We start from the raw sequence: 21,006 nt of genomic DNA on the forward strand, positions 1-21,006 counted from the left end.
TCACTCAGATGTGTCAAGTACAAGTACATACACATGTGACAAGTACATATATATGTACTGAAGTACATATAAGATTTGATCTTAATTCTTGCTTGCAGAAAAATGGAACCGAGTATAAGAAATATTTAGCCTGCTAAATTTGGAGATAAGAAATGAAGGCACAAATATTGGAGAGAAGTCCACATAAATGCTTCCATGAGGGTAGGTGGTCAAGCCAAGATGGTAAGGAAGATGCGGGCTGAATGGGCATCTCTCTAGTCCTCACTGGCTTCCTGCGTGCTGGATTGGTGTGTTTTGTGATTAGAGGCTCATAAACAGGAGCAGGCTGGGAAAATCGCTTAGGAAGCAATGTAACTTCTTTGTTATGCTGACATATTTCCCCCTGCACCATTTGCATGTGAGCTGATTTGCATTATAGTGACAGACTGTGCATTCAGCAACATGGGTGGATTTTAGAATCACAATGCTGAGATGAAAAGGTAAGAAACAGCAGGGAATTTATTGCACAAAACTATTTATGTAAATTAAAAACACAAACAGAGCACTACATAATTTACAAGGATACACACATATTTAAAGATCTTTTTTTTTCAAACACATTAAAGGTGTGTTTTAGGTGTCTGTCGGGAGCACACAGACACAGACAAGAGAGGGAACTCCAGCTGCGCACCAGAGGACAGAGGAGCCCGGAGCCCACAGTGGCACGTGGCTGTGCAGGCTAGGCGCATGCTCCGCTCAACCGCTGAGAGCAGGCACACAGCAGCCCCTGGAGAAGGCAGTCCTCAGAGCCCTGCCTGCGCTGTGGTTATGGGAGCTGGGGTTTTCTGCTCCTTTCAGATCAGCTCAGGATTTCCTGGTCTCCAGTCCTGCCTGCGTTGACCTTTGTCTCCAAGAGCAGACACATTCCTGGGCCCTGACCTCACAACGGAGGAGCCCACATCCCACAAGGTTTAGCTCTGGAACCTGGTTTGGAATTCCAGAGCTCAGCAGGACTGTGAGTGCTCCCTGGGCACGAGGTACTCTCTTCCTTGGGGTTAATAGGGCAGCCCAGGACACGCGCTGGCAGCCGCCATCCTCGTAGCCTGTTCCCAACTTGGTCCTGCTGCGGTTGTGGGAGGGCTTGCTGTGAGTTCCCAGCTCCTGTGGAGAAGATGGCTGGGAGGGTGTGAGCCCTTCTCCAGGTTAGGAAGATTCCTAAGTACCTCATCTGCTCTGCTTCCTCCTCTTCTTCCTTTAGGCCGTGCATGGGCTGCTTTCCCTCATCTTGAAAACCCTGCTCTTTACCCTGACCCACTACTCAGGCTGTCTTCTTCTTCTTGTGCCTCAGGATGAAAGGACATTGCCTCCCCACGGGTCAACTTAGGACTCTCCCAGCAAAAGGGAAGAAAGAAAAAGGAAGCTTACTTTGGTCACTGCAGTATTTCCAGGTATTAACACTGCTTGGTATGCAGTAGGTGATCAGTATGCACCTGGAATGACTAAAGGAGCAAATGAATGAATAGAAACCACTTGCTCCATTTCTACTCTCATTCATGATCTCACTTACCAGAGTCAAACTCCCCCCCCCAAAACACCAAAGCTCCTTGATTGAACAACGTGGACTATCTACTTTGCAAATTTTGTGCTACTTTTGGATTACGTTATCAATTTTTTTTTCTACAGCAATAATTTATCTCTTATTTGTTAAAACTCACTTTTCCTTTGAGAACCTCAGCCTATCCTGATTCTTTTGGTAGGGCTTTGGAGGTTCTTTTTACTCCCCTTCTCTTGATCTTCACTAATATTAGCTCCCTTTTCTTTTGGCCCACTCTTCAGGCTGTTGATTTGGATGGCACCTTGCGAATACACAGCAGCAGCCTCTGGATAGCAGACCCACCTCCCCAGAAAGACATTTTCTTGAATGCTTCACAAGGACTTCAACATTAGAACAATTTCCTTGGCAACTTTAAACGGTCATTCATTTTTATTTTTGGTTAATGTTTAGTAATTACACACATTTATGGGGCATATTATGATATTTCAATACATGTAAACAGTATGCTCAGGTCAAATCAGGGGAAGGAGTTCTCCCCTCCCCTTATCATTTCTTTGTGTGCGAGGTCTTTCATCTCCCCTCTTCTAGTTCTTCCTTAAACACAGAACAGGATATTGTGAACTAGCACTTTTTAAATTATTCCAACTGCCCACCGCACTGAACTATTGGCTTTTTCTCCGGATTGTCTCAGCCCATGGTCTCCCAATGCACCTGTTTTCCCTAGCTGGACATGCTAGTCTGTTGACTCCTGCCTCTCATTCATCCTGCCCTTTAACTGTTGGGCAGGAACTGTTTGTCAGGTCTGGCCTTACTCTCCATTCCCGCTCTTAGCACATCTGCACAATGCTTCATCACTTCCTATCTGAATTACCTTTTCTTTGTGCCACTGTTAAAATTACCTCCCAAAAAGGCAAAATGATCAAAGTCTCCTATTTTCTCCAGATTGCTGTATTACGACGAAGTTCTAATTAACTAAAAAAACCTTGAAAAGGTGGCTTGTCCTTATCCTTCAAACTCATTTCCTGTTCTTCCTGAGTGCATTTAATCCTGAGTACTGTCTCCCACCCTAGACCTTTCTGTCTCGGATTCTTCACTGGCTAAGGTCCATTAGTAAGAAGGGTGTCTTCAGATAAGGACTTAAAGATTTAAGATCATTGCTTGGAAAGGACATTCTACCTTCATCTTTCTCCTGGTATTTCAGGTCTCATTTTTTAGTAGAAGGACCTGGAACATTTTTACTTGATATGGTTTTCTAATAGCCTGCCCTGACCATACACCCATCTGTCCTCCATCTCTTCTTCCATCCCCACCTGTCATGCATTCTATATCACTGAATGCTAAGTGGTGAAATTTAAATGTACAAAATATGAAATTTGATACTACACCAAAATCTATAAAATGATGCCCAAAATGTTTTGAATATAATATTTACTTAAATTTACCTTTTGGAAGATTTTTTTTTTTGCTCCACTCTGTTTAGTATCTGGGGCAGGTGGCTATTCTGGCTCTCAGAGCTGGTAGACTCAGGACCTGCATGTTCACGGTTAACAATTTGCAGCCACAGGCATTTGTGCTCCCTGGTGGTGCTGTGCATCACCATGAGCCCCGACCTCATAAGGATGCCTCAGAGCTCCATGTATGTGCCGAGTGGGGAGACACCAGAGGGTCACTGCTAAGAGCCACAGCCAAGTAATATGATGCATGGCATTTTTGGTTGAAAGGTGATGCCAGCAAGCCATTGAGATGATATGATTATGTTAAGATCTGCATTCATATGGGTATTGGACTCCTGCTGTTCACCCCGCCTGCTACGGGACTCCTGGAGAGTTGCCATTGGTTGGGGAAGTGCGGTAGGAGGGAATTCCTGTTGGGGTCTGGGAGAATGCTGAGTGGGTCGGTTGGCAATCATCCGGGGAGTGTACAGGGCATTGGCGGCAGTTTCAAAAATAAAGTTTGTTCCTGCTTGAGTGGCTCATGATTTTGTGCCCAGCCAGACTGTGGCAGGTCACGTTGTAGAGTTTAATTTAGTGAGGACAAGTAAATTAAGCTCTGTGATTAAAACAAATCTATAAAGGGGAAGGAAGTTTACTTATTTTGCATCATCATGTATTGAAATATGTCAGACATCCTACCCTGATTGTTTACTTCTCTAAAGCTCTACATCTGTACATCTAAAGAGGGAGAGGGAAAACTGACTTGTAAACCTCTAATAAGGGCCTCTCTCTCTCTCTCTCTCTATCTCTCTATCTATCCCACAGTGTCTAGTCAGCAAAACTGGGAGCACTAGTTTTGAAAATAAAATGTAATACTAATTGTGTTCTCATATATCCTGTTTTACATTGTACCAATTTTTTGAAGTTTTTTTTTTTTTTAAATAAAGATTATTTCATAACATGGGCATTTTGGAGCTTTTTACCCTAATTTGTCTTAAAGAAATATTCTCCTATTATTTTTAATAATTGATAAATTATATGGGGTGTTTTACAAAAAAATGAGGAAATTAGAGAGGTTTGCTTTTTTAGTAGAAGTATTGAAAAAACTGACTTTGAGACAAGCTACTACCTTGATCTCAGAGGAGGATGACAGCACTTAGTGGCTCTTTCTTCACAACATTTATACTCCTCTTTGTCTGTTTATGGCCTAACAGGGCCGTATCTTCTATTTCTGGTTGTACCCAGAAGAACCGGAATCTTCCAGGACAGTTATTGCACGCTCTGAGGGGACAGAACTCCTGGAGAAGGCTTTGATTGGGGCCTCCCAATCACTGAAACCTAGAAACACATAGTCCCAACCTTGTGGAGCCAGCATGGCGCGGCTGATTACTCCTATTACCTTAATGACTGGGCAACCCTGGAATAATACATTTTTTCCAGTTGTGAATTAAAAATGGCACAGCTTTGATGCTGTCAGAATGAAATCCGCACTACCAAAATTTCATGAGCCGGAAGATTAATTATATTTGTACAACCTTTTTCCTTAACTAGTCACCAACAAATTTTAAATGTACATGGAGCCTTATTTGGGGAATAATTTGGGGTTATTATCTCAAATGGAGTGCTGCTAATTTTGTTGGTCCAGTCAATGTGCTGATTGCAATGCTTCTTAATTCCACTTTATCTCTCAGAGATGGGATTGTATAAAAATCTTTTGAAAATAAAGTCAAACATTGTTTAACCATTAGATTAACCTTCATGGAGTCAATGGGACTCCTGATGAATAAATCTACTGCATTAAATTTAGTTTGACTTACAAAAACAATATCAGAGTTAATTGACAATATAATGGAGGGCTTGCATAACTACCTCAGAGATTTTTTTTCTCCTTCTCCCCTTTCTCTTTGTTTCAGTTTTAGAGGTAGGCTCAGTTTCTGTACACTCTTTACACTCCCACTCAAGGAACTGGGCCACAACTGGACAGCCCCTGGTTACCAAAAAGTGAGTTCTCATTTGGGCAATTGACTAGACCCAACTGCAGTGGTATCAATTGTACGTATATTATTGTATTCATTTTACTAAAGGGCACGTCACTTTTTTTTTCCTCTAGGAATTTTTAGCAAGTGGTTAAAAATAACCTTTAAGAAAGGTTCTATTACTGCTGAGGCCTGGCCAAACCTTTTGGATGGAAATCAGCATCCATCATACTCAGATCTGTCAAACTAAGTCTGGTGAGTAGTTCAGTGGACATAAGGTTGGATTCAAATGTCACTGCGCCATGTTTTGTGAAAAACTGGCTGGCCGAGGTGACCTTTGCGTGCCAACATTCCATTTTGTAGTTTGAAAGGTAGGGAAAAGCCAGTCCACAGAATTATGCAGTATCTGGACCAAACTAGAGAGCAAAGAGAGATTCAAATTTTAATTCTGAAATTGTCGGCTTTAGCCAAAGATGACTATGATGAATCTAATCACCTCTTATATTTTCATTCAATCTTAGCCTAAAACTTTCCCTTTTTTTTAAGAGAGAGAGAGAGAGAGAGAGAATTTTTTTAATATTTATTTTTTAGTTTTTTTGGCAGACACAACATCTTTGTTTGTATGTGGTGCTGAGGATCGAACCCGGGCCGCACGCATGCCAGGCGAGCGCGCTACCGCTTGAGCCACATCCCCAGCCCCTAAAACTTTCTTTTAGGACAGAATGATGTACATTGTCAGTCAAGAAAACATGAGTTTTGTAATTGTATAAAAATTCACTTAAATCTCTACTATACACTTGTTTCTTTAAAATATACCTCCCATTCTCTAGTTATGCACTGTGCATAGCAAGTTCCCAGAGTTATCACATGATCCTGGAAGATATCACCAAAGTTAACAATCGTCATTAAAGGTAAGTGCTAATAAGGAGCACTCACATGTGTGAGAAAGTAACCCTGTGTAAAGACTTTAAATGAAGATTACCTATTTTACAGAGTTGCAAATGAAGCAAAAGGAGCTAAATCAGTTCTCCCGGGCCCAGTGGAAGAAATGGAAGTGTCCTCATTCAATGGAAGTTTGGTCTGCAGAGTGTGTGCTTACATATTATAGATAGATGGCAAGAGTGCAGACCACAAAACCCAATAATTCCTTTAACCCGTGACTTTCCATCTAGACAGGCTGATTTTTTTTTTTTGAAACAGGAGCTCACAGATTATGGCTGTTGTCATTTCATTCAGCTTTCTTAAACAGGAAGGGATTTAATAAACAGTGTTGAGTTATTTTGTGCCTACCCTATCTTTCCCTTACCCACCAGCTCTTTTAGAACACGTGTTGGGGGCATAAGGACCAGTTGAGGGGCTCTTCATGGTGGAGAGCAAGCTGTTGACCCCATGGCTATCTTCCTGAAGTTCAGGTGACACCTGGTCAGACCAAGAACAGAGCACCACCTGTTCTGCCAAGACTGTCCCGATGCCTGTTAATTCTGTTCCTTCCCCTCTTGCACATTTTCTGTAGGTCACTTGCCACCCATATGATATCCTGTTGCACTGCTCTTCTGTCTGAACACTGTAGTAAGAATCTGTCTACTGCAGAGTTCCACCTGTGTGTCCTAGAACCTTGTTTTAGCTGGCCATTTTTCATTGTGACCAAAAGGCTTGACAAGAACAATTTTTAAGAGAAGGAAAATGGTTTCAGAGATTTCAGGTGACTTCACCTCCTCCCGAGGTGAGGCAGAATATCATGGTGGAAGATTTTGAAGGAAGAAAGTGGCTCAGGTCATTGTATCAAAAAACAGAGAGAGAAAACTCCGTCATTAGGAACAAAATATGTACTGTGAAGGCACACCCCTAGAGACCTGTCTCCTCCAGCCACACCTTGCCTGTCCACAGTTACCACCCGGTTCTTCCCTGTCAGATGGTTAGTCCACAGATTAGGTTACAGACCTCATAATCTAACCATTTCACCTTAGAAGGTTCCTGCACTGTCCTACACCTGAGCCTTTGGGGGACACCTCATATCTAAACCATAACAGACCTCATATACATTCCTGTGGATCTTCTTCCCTTGTTCCCAATGTCAATACCATTTGAGGTAACTGAGGATCATTTGCAAGGGGAAATGTAGATGTCCTATGATGAGTTTGAAATATTTCTACATTTCAGAAATATTATTTATCTCTTCACCAATTTCCTTCTATTTGAGGTTATTTGAGACTGCCTCTTCTTCCCTGGCTCATGATGACTGATCAATTCATGTTGATTTTACCTTCTAAAAACATTAAAAGAGGATAAATATAGAAAATTGTATGTTAACTATTTCTAAAAATATAATTGAATTCACCTTATTTGATGTACATGTGTTACATTCACGAATTGGTTATTTATTTATTTAATACTTATCCAACAATTGACTGGATAAAGGTGGATTAAGATAAAATAATTAGTGGAATACAAACAACTATTGTAGAATGGGGAGTGGCAAACCATATCTGGTGGGTACAGTACAGTACAGTACTGGTCAGTGATAGTCTTTCCTTCCTTCCTTCCTTCCTTCCTTCCTTCCTTCCTTCCTTCCTTCCTTCCTCTTCCTTTCCTTCTTTCTTTCTACCTTTCCTTCCTTTCTTTCTTCCTTTCAAGAGCACACAGCTATGCATGACTTTATATTTTTTAAAGGTGGTGAAGGGCATACATGTGTATGCATTCACACAAAGAAGACCTCGAGATGGTGACAATGTGCGATATGGTCTTTGAAGTATTTATGATGTGGTTCCTTACAGAAAGGCGTGCTGATCCCTGTTGTAAGGTGATCTGTAGTTGAGCATCACAGTTTACATTTCTGCTTAATGCTTTATTACCAAATCTTACAGTCTTGAAGAGTGAGCTTACACTTCTTGTCTTGGGGGTGGGGTAGTGGTATACATAAAAATTTGCATAAATATTTTGCAGTTTGCTTCCAAATAACAACAATTTTACTAATAATATTTTTGCATCTCATCTTCCAATTTAGTAGAATGAATTAAATTAAGAGTGAACATATGAATCCTATTGAGGGTGTATTCTAGATACAAGTGTAAAAACTTGAACGAGAAGATGAGGGAAAGATTTAAGGCTTAAGCAATTTCAAAATAAACTAAACCCTACAATAATCAATTTTAAAATGAACAAAATTCCATTAGGTGTCAATTTAAAGATAGCCACGGACGTGCTTTGAGGTATGATTGCTGATGAGTTCATTCATTAATCTGTTAGTCAGCACACATTCAGTGAGCATGTATTTGTGCCTGGGACTTTGCAAGTGCACGCTGGCAAGAATGTAAGACACACATAAATATATTCATCATAAAATGAGACCAGTCCCCGGAGACATGCATCAGGGGTGCAAGTAGGACAATCGGGAAGCTCAGCTTCGGGCCCATACCTTTGGTCCTGGCCTTGACAGTTTCCTTTGGCCTGGACACTTGCAGCTGTGGGGTACAGGGGTTGCTGCTGTCTGTCCACTCTTTCCATGTGGTGGATGGTACCAGTGTTTTAGAGACAGAAGGGGTGACAGTAAAGAAGGCTTGATGGCAGCAGAGGGACAGGCATGGAGAGAATGGAAGAGTGAGGCGGGTCACCCACTGGGGGACGGCTGGGTGGCCAGTCTGGGTGCTGGCTGTTCCCTGCTTGTGAGGAAGAGCTGACCCAACTGTACAGGGCTTGGCCTGTAAGTGGCAATCCAGGGGGTCAGATCCCTTCTGTTTTCTGACCCGGTAATGGCTCTGCTAGCAAGCAGGTCACGTGGCCTTCCTCCAAACTTGTCCTTTCTTTACAAAGGTGATGTCTAAGATAACCCAGTTTGTCCCCCAAGTCTAACCATACACTGAGCACAGGACATGCACAGCATCCCTGTGTAACAAATTGCATCAGTGTTCCCCACCGTGCTTTTCCACGTCAGGTCTGATGGCTCTCTTCTTCTCCACAGAGCTCCTGAGCTAGACAAGGAACTGTGTGTGAAGAAGCTGAGCTTTCACCTGAACCTTCACAGATTGCCGGACAGCGGTGTTCACAAGTAAAACACCACCACCACGCCCCTCGGGGCCTGATGTTTAAGCCATGGGAAACGGGGGCTGCTCAAGGGGAGAGGGTTGGAAGGGTGGAGGGAGGCTGGCAGCCCTCTCTCTGTGATCACCTCTTGTCCCTAGCCAGCCTGTGAGGAAGCCACCTGGGCCTTTGGAGTCACAGGAACTCAGGGTGGACACTGCTGCACGGATCCCTGGGGATGTGGGTGTTAACCACTGAGTGCTTCAGGACAGCGGGACATTGAGCCATGTCCCTGCCTTCATAACAGTGAGCCCAATTCTTTCTCTTCCAAAGTCCAGGTGGTGTGTGAGTGGAACTGTGGTCCTTTAACGACAGAGAGCTCCGTAAAGGAATTCCCACCTTCAGTCGTGTGAATGCTCCTAGGAGAAGAGAGTCCAGTGCTGCAGGTGGCCTGAGCTCATCCTCAAAGGTTCCAGCCCCTTAATATAGTAACAGATGCATGGCCCTGACCTCCGTGTCTCCTTTCTGTATCACTTGGGTCTAGAACCTTCCAGGTGGAGGAGGGATTGGACCTTCTCCTGGCTGGGCTCCACGTATGAGCATCCCAGCTTTCAGAGCAGGAGGTCATGACACTGTGCCGAAGTCTGGCTTGGCACAAATCAGGAGCCACTTGTCAAAAAGAAACTAACTTTATTTTTAGAACTACAAACGCCAAACAAAACAGCTCCAGGGAAAAACCCTCAGAGCCCAACTGCCACCACCGGCTTCCACAAGCCTCTCTCCCCCACACCAGCCTCTCAACCTCCCACAATCCTCCTCCTCTTGAGGCCGATTGGCTGGGTTGCGTGGGCAGAGCCAAAGAAGTCACCCAATGAGCAGCTCCGTGGAGGAGCCAATCAGCTAGATGTTGCTGGGGCAGCTGTGAGCCAATCATCAGCTGGCAGTCTGAAGGGCAGGGAAACAGCCCAATGAACATCAAAAAGAAATCTGGTAAATGGAGATTACTGCAAGATTTAAGAGCCATTAACAATGAAATGGTCATTATGGGACCTGCTCAATCGGGGATTCCTCAATTGTCTGCTTTGCCAAAAACTTGGTATGTTTTAGTTATAGATATTAAAGATTGTTTTTTTTCAATTCCAATTCATCCTGAGGATAGTCCACGTTTTGCATTTACTATCCCTGCACTAAATCATGAAGGTCCTGATCAGAGATATGAATGGAAAGTACTCCCTCAAGGGATGGCTAACAGCCCAACTATGTGTCAAATTTATGTTAACAAAGTAATCCAGCCACTTAGAAATCAAAATCCTGAACTACAAATATTTCACTATATGGATGATGTGTTATTGGCACACAAAGCTAAAAACACATTGCTAGAATGTTATGCCACACTTACAAACTTATTAAAAAATTATAATCTAGAGATAGCAATAGATAAAGTGCAATTAAATTTTCCAATTAATTATTTAGGAGTTCTATTATCCTCAGCCATGGTCCGTCCACCAAAAATTCAAATACGAGTAGATCAACTCAAATCACTTAATGACTTTCAAAAGTTATTAGGAGACATAAATTGGATAAGGCCTTATCTAGGTATTCCAACAGGAGAATTGGGACCTTTATTTGATATCCTAAAAGGTCCATCAGATCCAAATTCACCCCGAATGTTAACGCCTGAAGCAAGAAAGGCATTAAAAATCATTGAAACATATATGGAAAATATGCATTTGGATAGAATTGATATAAGTTTGCCTTTATTATTTATTGTACTACCAACAAAATATATTCCTACAGGAGTATTTTGGCAAGAAGGTCCATTATTATGGATACATTTATCTTATTCTCCTAACACTATTCTTACTAGGTATCCTGAGGCTGTAGGACAATTAATACTCAAAGGAATAAAAACAGCAAAGGCAGTGTTTGGAATTTCTCCCCATAAAATTATTACTCCATATACTATGAATCAAATTGATGAATTAGCTAATGAGTTAAATACTTGGGCAATAATAATGTGCAAATCTAATGTTTCATTTGATAACCACTTACCATCTAATCCTTTATTGTCTTTTTGGTCATTGCATCCTGTAATTTTTCCAAAAATGACAAGAAAAACACCTATCATGAATGCTCCAAATATATTCACTGATGGGTCAAATAATGGTACAGCAGCAATAGTTACACCTGATCAAGCTTTTACATTTTTAGTACCCAAACAAAACAGCTCCAGGGAAAAACCCTCAGAGCCCAACTGCCACCACCGGCTTCCACAAGCCTCTCTCCCCCACACCAGCCTCTCAACCTCCCACAATCCTCCTCCTCTTGAGGCCGATTGGCTGGGTTGCGTGGGCAGAGCCAAAGAAGTCACCCAATGAGCAGCTCCGTGGAGGAGCCAATCAGCTAGATGTTGCTGGGGCAGCTGTGAGCCAATCATCAGCTGGCAGTCTGAAGGGCAGGGAAACAGCCCAATGAACATCACCGCAGAGGAGCCAATCAGCTAGATGTTGCTGGGGCAGTCTGAAGCTTGCTGGCAGCTGGAAGTTTGCTGGGGCCCCTTTGGCTGTGGCTCTCAACAACACTGATCTCCTTTTTAGAGAGAGAGAGAGAGAGAGAGAGAGAGAGAGAGAGAGAGAGAGAGAGAGTTAGTTTAGAGTCCATGTTTTTAACTCAAGCAAAAACTCAAGATTAAAGGAAACAGCCCAGAAGTTTCTGTGTAGCACACAGATGCATTGCTGTCCTGATATTTTCCACATGGCTCTTGAGCAGGTCTTTGGTAATAGACAGGCACATCTTTCCTGATAAATCACAAGATCACTTCTCTCTAGAACAGGAGAGAAAGGCAGGACTTTGCTGCTCTGGGGATGGAGGCTTTGCAGAGTAAAGCCACGCGGGGGAACTCAGTTGTCAGCTGCAGCATCGCAGGCAGAGCACGAGGTTATTTTTATTGGAAGCCAATAAACTCCAAATACTATCATTACAGTCTTTCTCCCAGCCTCTTTTCAAGCTTTCATTATTATTGCACAGCGGTCTCAGCAATTGTGTTTGTCAACACTGTGGGGAGAACTCTGCAACCTGTTGGTGGACTCAGTAAATTGGGATTTGTCTGGTGAATACTGATGTTTCCGAAAGCTCTGTCCTGGCAGCTTGGGAAGAGCCTGCCATTCACAATGACATTTCATTCTGTGTATTGTGATTAGTTTTTGCAGTAGAGTTTTAAAAGTGTAATTGCTTTTGTAGTCTGAGGAAGAAGGAGACACTCAGCTACATTTAGAGATGTATTTATAATTGTTAAGCAGTTCGGGGAGGTTAAGAATAGCGAGATTTCAAAGAACAATGAATTAAATATATGAGTTTATTTATTGCAAACTTTTGTTGAAAGGTTTATACCAATGTAGGTGATAAAATATGAAAATAAAGTGGCTTCAAAAGACAATGAAGAGAGTACAATGAAGCCAGCATGTTGATCGATTGATCACAGGGGCATTGGAGACCATGGTCAACTGCAGGCCATCAAGTGAATAATTCACAGGGACAAGCAGAACAGTACAATTCAGAGTTGATGAAGCATGAGTGTTAAATTGTAGTAGGCACACATAGCTGTTGTTATGAGGTCTAATAAACTGGTAGAATATGCTAATAAACATTAAAATGAAGTTATGCGAAGGTCACAGAAATGTGCCTGATGTGGGCCAGGCTCTCATCTCAGATGAATATGTTTCTGTAGAGTCAACAGGAGACATGAAAAGAAGAGCAGGATCTCTCCTCCTGTTTCCTTGTTAATTAATTCATTAAAGATGCTTATTCTGTGTTTATTGTATAAGACGCTCAGAGGCAGCTCCAAGCAACGTTTCATGAAGCTTGTATCCTAGAGAAGGAGGGAGACAGTATTGAAGCTGATGGGTGGTCTCTATAAAATTGAATTTTGGATCGTGGTACATCCCAGGAAAATAAATGGAAGAGTCCAGACTTAGAGAGGGACTAAGGGACAGTATAGTGATATAATGAAAAGTGATCACAGACGAGAAAGGATAATTACAGGAGCGAGACCCCTGAGTGAGTAAAAAGAAATGGGATCGAGGGAACAAGAGGTGCTTTGGGACACCCATTGCAGGGGAGGGGAACTTCTGGTGGGTTCCAGTCGAGGGTGACCACTGTGGTGGGTCTTTGTGTTTGAAGGGTGCTCTTGCTGCTGTGCTTGTCCATGGTGGGCTGAGTGGCAGAGGGGGAAGGGAGCAGGACGGCCTTTGAAGAGGCACTTTTCCATGTGAAAGCTGGTGGAGACAGGAGTGAGGCTGAGAGCAGGGAGATGGGGAGAAGAGGCTGATCTAAAAGGAGGAAGGGAGAGCTTCTTCCCTCTGTTCTAATGTCACCCAGTTGGTGGCACTTGGTCTCAGCCATCCTGGGAAACCAGTGCAGACAGTAGAGAGCCAGTACAACACGGGCCCTTAGCATTGATTTTTTTTTTTTTTTTTAGTCAGGGAAACTGCTCTTATCGACAAATCTCTTTAAATGACTGTCATGTAGCCAAAAAGAAAATCTAAACAACTGTCATGTAGCCAAAAAGAATCAGATCAGGACCCAGAGCATCCATGGTGAGAGGAAGGATTAAACAATTTTCTTAATTGTACCTCTGGCTTTGTTTCAGATGGCATGCTAGCTTTCATGTATGTTATGCTAATTCCTCCTTACATCACACTGTGAGGGTTTGAGAACTATTACCTTTTCATAGATAGGAAGTGTGGGCTTAGAGAGGTTAGACATTTTGCATGGAGCCACACAGCTAGTAAAAGGGGGCGGTGGAAAGCTAGGATGCAAGGGTTAGTCTGACCTGGAGATGGATTTGTGGTGGTTGATTTTAGGTGGTAACTTGACTGGGCTAAGAGATGCCCAGATAGCTGATAAAACATTAACTTTGGGTGTGGTTGCAAGTGTTTCCAGAAGAGATAAGCATTTGAGTCAGTAGACTGAGTAAAGACGATTGTATTCACCAACGTGAGCATCAATTCCTTGAGGTCTGGAATAGAACAAAGAAGCAGAGAAGGCAGATTTTATTTCTCTTAAGCTGTGATATCTAACTTCTCCAGCCCTTGGACATTGGTGCTCCCAGTACATTGGCTTTTGGACTCTGGGACATAGACTACCGGCCACCTTGATCACCAGGCCTTCAGCCCTGCGAGAGTTATGGTGTTGACTCCTTCCTTCTTAGAGTTTGGGCTCCATCACACATGCGGCCTTCCTCCTCCTTCATCTTGCAGACAGTGTACCTGTCAGGGGACTTCTTAGCCTCCATAATCACATAAGCCAATTCTTATAAAGAATCCTTTTTCCTGTGTCAGCTGATATCCTATTGGTTCTGTTTCACTGGAGAATTCTAGTAGAGTCTCTATGCCTGCGGAATTCACAATGATGATTTTGATGCGGAAAGAGAGACTTCAAGGTCAATCTTTCTCCCATCTGATCCCTTGCTTCTTGCCCTCTCACGCCTGTTGAACAGTTCTGATGAATCAGAGGAAAAGGAAAAGAAAGACATTAGTAAAATAATGTGGGATGAGAGAAAACTATCTCCAAAGGAAGAGGAAAGCCAGTCCTGATATCTGATATCTTCAGCCAACCCACATGATGTATGGAGTATTTTGTTAGTTTCAAAACGGTGTGATTTAACCCACAGAGCAGGAAATGCACTTTCACTTGAAGGTAGAAGGGTGATACGGTGATAGTGTGCAAGAGCTATCTATTTTTTTTTTATATATATTCTGATATGCTGGGTCTCGAACCCAGGGTCTCATATGTGCAAGGCTAGTGTTCTACCATTTAGCTATATCCTTAGCCTTAAGAATTATCTATTCTTAAAAAATAATTGGGAAATGTATTTGCTGAGAATAAGCAAGAGTTCCCAGGATTCCATGTGCAGATTGTGTTACAAAAGGAATTTGAATAAGTATTAGGGGGTTTGGGGAGAATGTGCCCCAGCTTTGGGGGAGCAGATGGCATTTTTTTTCCCTTGGTTTCAGCTACTTTAGTGGCAAAACAATTCGTCTGAAACAGAAAAATACAATAATTCCCTTAATTAGAAAATATTTCACAGACAATTCTGAGAAAAATTTAAAGGAGGTTTTATCGTGTCTTGTGAACTTCATGGTTTCTCTTTGAAGCAAATGGCTTACTAGCAAAATCTATAATCACTGGGCTATATTTTAGGCTATCTATATTTAATGATTCCTTTCATTGTGGCCCAAATTCCTTTTATTGACTAATTTGGCATCTCCATAAGACAATATAATATACTAATACTTTGTTGTGACAGCAGCAAATGGTAACCTATAAAGCTTTATATTATTTGAAATCATGGTCCAGCATAATGGGAAAATAATACGTAGACAGACTCAGTGAGTCAGCTGTATAAAATGACTATTCAAAGAGTCAATACCTTCTAATAGAATTCTGCACTTAGGAAATACATGTTTGTGTATTTGCAGTAGAGTTTTTGCAGTGGGGGGTGGGGGGCGGTGCTGGGGATGGAATCCAGGGCTTTGTGCCTGCTGATCAGTTCTGCTGCTGAGCTACACTTCAGCTCTGAGAACACTTTGATGCCATTGACATTCCTAATACCAAACTGTCTAAAGCCCCCATATAAATAGAAAGTCACTGAAACTCGGAGGTAAAGTGACTTCCTGAAAGTCGCATTGACGGTTTTCATCTGCAACACTAGCAAAGTGATTTTACTTGTCTATTGTCTAATTGGAAAATCATCAAAAATTGGAAATCAGTTTTTGATATCACTGCCAATGGGCTAGGAGCCCAATAGCCTGGGTTGGACTCTTTTCCATCGTGTGGGGGGAGTTTATTAGGCTCCTTACCACCTCTGCTTCCTTTCTGTAAGATACAGTTGGCAATAGTACTTACCTAATTAGGTTGATGAAAGAAAGCTTGGAAAATGGCAAGAGCCGTTGATTTTTAATCTATCTTGGCTTCTCTGGTTTGTCTAAGGTCACATTTATAGGGCAAAAGAGGGCATTTTCAAGTATTTAAGAAATAAAGGTCACATTTCCATTGGCAATGTGGCTATTCCCTAGGTAAAGCGCCCTGTGGACTGTTGCGGTCTCGTAGCATTTCAACTTCACCCTGTGGCTTTTTTATTGCAATCATAGATATTTTTAATGATCAGGCCTTATTTATTTCATCCAATGTATTAATTAAATGATAGAATGTCCTTGTAGATATAAAGTTTTACAGATGTAAAAATACCTTTCAGTGCATGCTTTTGGTTGTGAATGTTGTATAATTGGAAGAGAAACAGAGATACTCCTTTTTGAGCTTTTTCTTCCACATTTTTAACAACTGAAGTAATTGTTCCCAGAAGCCGCTACACTGAGAAGCCTGGACTGTCTTGCTTTGATGTGTCTCCCACGGTAAGATCAAAAAGTTCACATAATTGCAGTTGGTAATTTTAGAGTCATTATTTTTGTTGTTAAGGTTTTCTGTACTCAAAAAAAAAAAAAAAAAACAAAACATCAAAAATCTTCTAGGTCAACAAGTCATCGTACACCAGAGCAGCAGCTGGAGTGAGAGCGTGTTCACTTTCCTCGCCTCCTTTGCCTGAATGCGCTGTCTCAATGACATAGTTGAACATGATCACTTTCCAGGAGTAAAGAACCCATCTGATGCACGGTGTCTAACTGCAGTGAATCATCTCAGTGGTCAGAGCAAGTTTAGAAAACAATGACGTTAGGAAGAGGCTCTGATATTCAAGCGAGTCTGAGATGCTTGAGCTTGATTTAATTCATAACAAGGATTTTCTGTGGTATTACGGGAACGGTATTTCCAGGTGTTTAGGATTTAATCTTGAATTATATGAATAATGTACAAAAGTTAAAGCTTGCAATGAAATATCATGTTTGCAGATATGACTCAGTAATACGTGGAACATTTGTCACTCGGTGTGTATTGCCTTCCAACTGGTGGTGGTAGGTGGACCCTGCAATTGTTTGCAGGAGAGCATTTCGCAGCACGGTCAGTGTTGTTCAGCAAATTTTGAACGCAGTCCAGTCAAGGCAACAGATAAAGTGTATAGTTTTCTCTAATTCCTGGCAGCCTGTGGATCAGAGGATGACGCTGACGTTGCATTCAGAGTCAATCTTTTGTAGCAGGTGCTGAAACAAACCACTGGCCAGATGGCCAAATTGGATGGAAGCAAAACATTCATTAGCATCCACTTTAGTCATTTATATGAATGGACAGTGCTACACACCCTATAATCATTCTTATTTGGTCCCCAGTGAATCAAACTGAAGGATATATTTTTTTTTCCTGACCGATTTCATTTCATACCTAACAGATAGATGTTCTTGCAATACATATGTCCTCATTTTGTAGATCTAGGTTCCTCTTGTGGAGAAGAGGAGAGGAAGCCAGATTTTTTTCCCCTAGTTGAAGGTTAAAAACTTGAGGAAGCCAACGGTTGTCAGCTTTGAGTAATGCAAATCATTTGTGCACAGCTCTAGCAGTCTCTAGAGATTTTTATGGTGATGGGATTAAAATTCAGCAAATTTCACTTTTTGACCAGTATTTTAACTTCTAGGAATTCGTCCAAAGGATGAATTATGTATGTGCACAAGAATTTAACCACAAAGATGTTCATGGAAGTTATTTTTAATAGAGAAAAACGAAATGTCTGTTCAATTTAGTGATTCATTCAAAAACAGATATTGAAGGGAAGGAGATATACCTCAGTGATGGATTTCTTGCCCAGCATTCCTGACTCCCTGTGTTGAATTCCTGGTACCACAAAAACCAAACAAAACCAAAATGCATATTCAGTCACTCTGCGTTTAACTTATCATTGATTAGCAAGTTGAACAAAAGAATAGGGACAGTTCATGCAGTGGAATACTACACAACTGTTAACAGTTACAGAGTGTTATTCAGTGATTAGACTTGAGATTGACAACATTTTAGTGAAAAAGTAGGTAATACATCAAAAGGGATGCACCTTTTGATTTTTATCTCAATTTTAAGTGGCTCTAATAAATCCATTTAACTTTTCTAATAAAAAAGCAAAATAATTATTTCCCAACAACCAAGAAAATATTTTATCAAACTGAAAAGCCATGTCTCTGTCAATTGGTGATGGTAGATCTTTAAAGGAGAAGAAGAATCCAACAACTATTTGTTGAGCTCCTTCTTTGTGCTGCTCTGTGCGGGACACCAGGAAGTGACTGTGGTGTTCTCAAGGAGCTTGGGGTAGGACCAGCTGCTCAGGCATGCAGTGGTTTACTGACCGCCACAGAGCCTTTGGCTTCACACGTAGCCACTGTCATTTGCAGTGGTCTCCAAGGCAAAGGCTGGTGTGTTGTCCATTTCCCTACATATTCACACACACACACACACACACACACACACACACACACACACACACACACCTGACGTTATGGGCGTAAACATTCTGGAGTGTGGAGTTGTTCTGATCAGCGTCCTGCTCAAGGTTCCAGATGCTGCTAGCTTTGATTCTGTGATAATGGCAGCATCATAGGCTGTGGTTTAAAGGGAGCTAGCAATGAGGAAGGGGGGGACTTTAAAAGGCTAACCACAGGCGTGGAGGGATTGGCAGTGAGAAGTTGACAACAAAGATCGCGACCCTTGAACCCATGTCCAGGTAGGTTTAATCAGGTACAAAAATGGTGAGGGTCCAAGCTGGAGAAAGCCGTCCAGGTCATCGCTTTGGACAATGGGCAATGGCGATGGTCAAAGCGTCTATATGGGGTGCAGCATGGTGCTCCATGAGTCTGCCTGGCATGCTCAGGTCTTGGGCTCAATCCCCAGCACTGCCACAAAGGGACAAGTGACAGCAGATCAACCATCTGCAGCTTGGAAGTTTCAGAAGCTTGGCATCTGAGGGGACGATGGACACTGGAAGCAAGAACATGGCCACGGAGAGGCCAAGTCTGCCCGTCTCCTCTGGGCACTGGGAGGCACAGGGAAGTTGTATTTAATTAAAACTGAGTTTGACTTACCTGGGGCCTCTACTCGTTTGTGAGGTATGATTTCCAGATAGTCAATCTGCCTCACGAAATCCAGGGACAGGAATCCTGCCTTCCCAGGAACCTCACGGGAAGGAGGAAGGATCTCTGGCTCTGCCTTGTCCTTTTCCGGACATGACACATGGGGTGTTCCTTCCACCTTCCTGCATTTCTGTAGAAAAATTATTAACCTCAAATTTCCCAGGAAAGTTTAAATAAATTTCTTATCAGGGGATGGCGGCGACTTCCTCTGTTTTGTGACTCTCGTCTGTGTTAGTAACTTAGGCTTGGCTTCTTCTGCATCCTGAGTGGCTGAGTGATTGCCTCAAGTTCTACCTGCCTACAGCAGATAAAGCTGACGAATGCGTTTGAGACTTCAGAGTAGAACAAACAGAAGTAACCAGAAGCTCATACACAAATGTAGGCGGCGTAATTAGATTAATCTATAGCCTAGTTCATGAAGGAAGCTAATTATGAATCAGATGTATAGTTTGGGGGGAATTTTCATGCAAGTTACATTGAATATACCTATTGTAATGAATTGTGTCAAGCGTGCGAGAGAGCACACACACACACACAAACACACACACACGTACATGTCTGAGGCCCACTGGGAGCTGTTCTTTTAGTTTAGATTTAAATTTTCCTCCTCCATTTCTGGAAGGCCTGAGGGTATTCATTGGTTAAGATCTGTGTGCAGGACTCCAGAGTCAGCTTTTGGAGCTTATTACCTGCAATTAAAGTAGCCATTAGGAGGATTTTAATTGTAAATAAGCCAAGGTATGAGGTTGAATGATGATTGATGAATTTGACCAATGGAGACAGTCAACTAGAATAAATCAGGCCAATACATAGCTTTTTCTTTAATTAAAGTTTTTCAAGCGTCTGAATTTTCTGAATAACTATTCTGCCTGGAAAAGTGTTGCTTCAAGTCTCACACAACTTAGGAAATGTTTTAATTCTTTTTTTTTTTGGAAGATAGATTTTATTTCATTTTATTTTATTTTTTTGTCTTCATTTTTTTTATTGGTTGTTCACAACATTACAAAGCTCTTGACATATCATATTTCATACATTAGATTGAAGTGGGTTAGGTTTCATTTCTGTTGAATATATGGTAGACATTTAGAATCAATACTTTTTTAATGTAAAAGTTATCTAAATCTTACTGGTTTGGCATACTGATTTAGATTTCTAAGCACAGGACAAGAAACCCAGTTTCTGTAAATTTTTTTCATGATTTAAAACACACAGATGCAAAATAAGTGCCTTGACTTCAGTCCTGTGTGTATTCAGCATCCAACTTCCCTCCTTCATCCCTGCCTCTTCCCTTCCTGATCTATTTCTTTCCTTTATTCCTTCCATTCCTCCTCCTCCTCCTCCTCCTCCTCCTCCTCCTCCTCCTCATTCTCTCTCTCTCTCTCTCTCTCTCTCTCTCTCTCTCTCTCTCTCTCTCTCTCTCTCTCTCTCTCCCTTGCCTCTCCCTCCCCTCCTTCCTCTCTCCTGTTCTGTCTGGTCAAGCTCTGACAGTCCATACCTGGCCGTGATGTATTAGGTTGCCAAGGCACAATGATGGTGCATAAGGACCAACCCCAACAATGGGAATCAACTGTGGATGCTTATTTTTTGCCAAGGTGTTAATACAGAAAATGACTAACATGTGATGGACGTCTTTAAAAGAAAGGCTTTAATTCTTCCGGACTTATTTTGGAATTTATGACACTACTGAAGTGATCTTAGAGTGATTAATATTTAAATATATTTTTTCATAGATCTACTTATTTCAGTGCATTTTTTTCAATAAAATAATTAGATAGGTCCCATAAAAAATAAATAAATATATTTTTTCAATTTAAAAATATATTGATTTTTTAAAAATGTAAAAACCTAAGAAAACCATGGAGGAGAAAATAAAATCACTGACAGTCACACAAATTAGGGATAAACTACTCAATCTTTCTCATTTTAGCATTTTTATATATGTGTGTGTATTAATCAGATTACAGGGAATGCCAATGATCAACTGT

General features: G+C 41.7%; 1 long non-coding RNA gene across 3 annotated transcripts; it reads left to right on the top strand.

Moving 5' to 3' along the window:
• The first annotated feature begins 752 nt into the window (after positions 1–752).
• LOC110598584 (uncharacterized) lies at positions 753–3,934 on the top strand. 3 transcript variants are annotated; one of them, XR_002484447.3, is made up of 3 exons: positions 753–1,016; positions 1,328–1,427; positions 1,816–3,934. It is a non-coding gene; the product is annotated as an uncharacterized LOC110598584 (long non-coding RNA). The 3 variants fall into 3 exon arrangements; XR_002484445.3 differs by having other exon boundaries at positions 753–994; XR_013423514.1 differs by lacking the exon at positions 753–1,016 and adding an exon at positions 1,039–1,181.
• The last annotated feature ends 17,072 nt before the right edge of the window (positions 3,935–21,006 follow it).

The sequence above is a fragment of the Ictidomys tridecemlineatus genome, chromosome 6 (genome assembly GCF_052094955.1).
Source record: "Ictidomys tridecemlineatus isolate mIctTri1 chromosome 6, mIctTri1.hap1, whole genome shotgun sequence".
NCBI lineage: Eukaryota > Metazoa > Chordata > Mammalia > Rodentia > Sciuridae > Ictidomys > Ictidomys tridecemlineatus.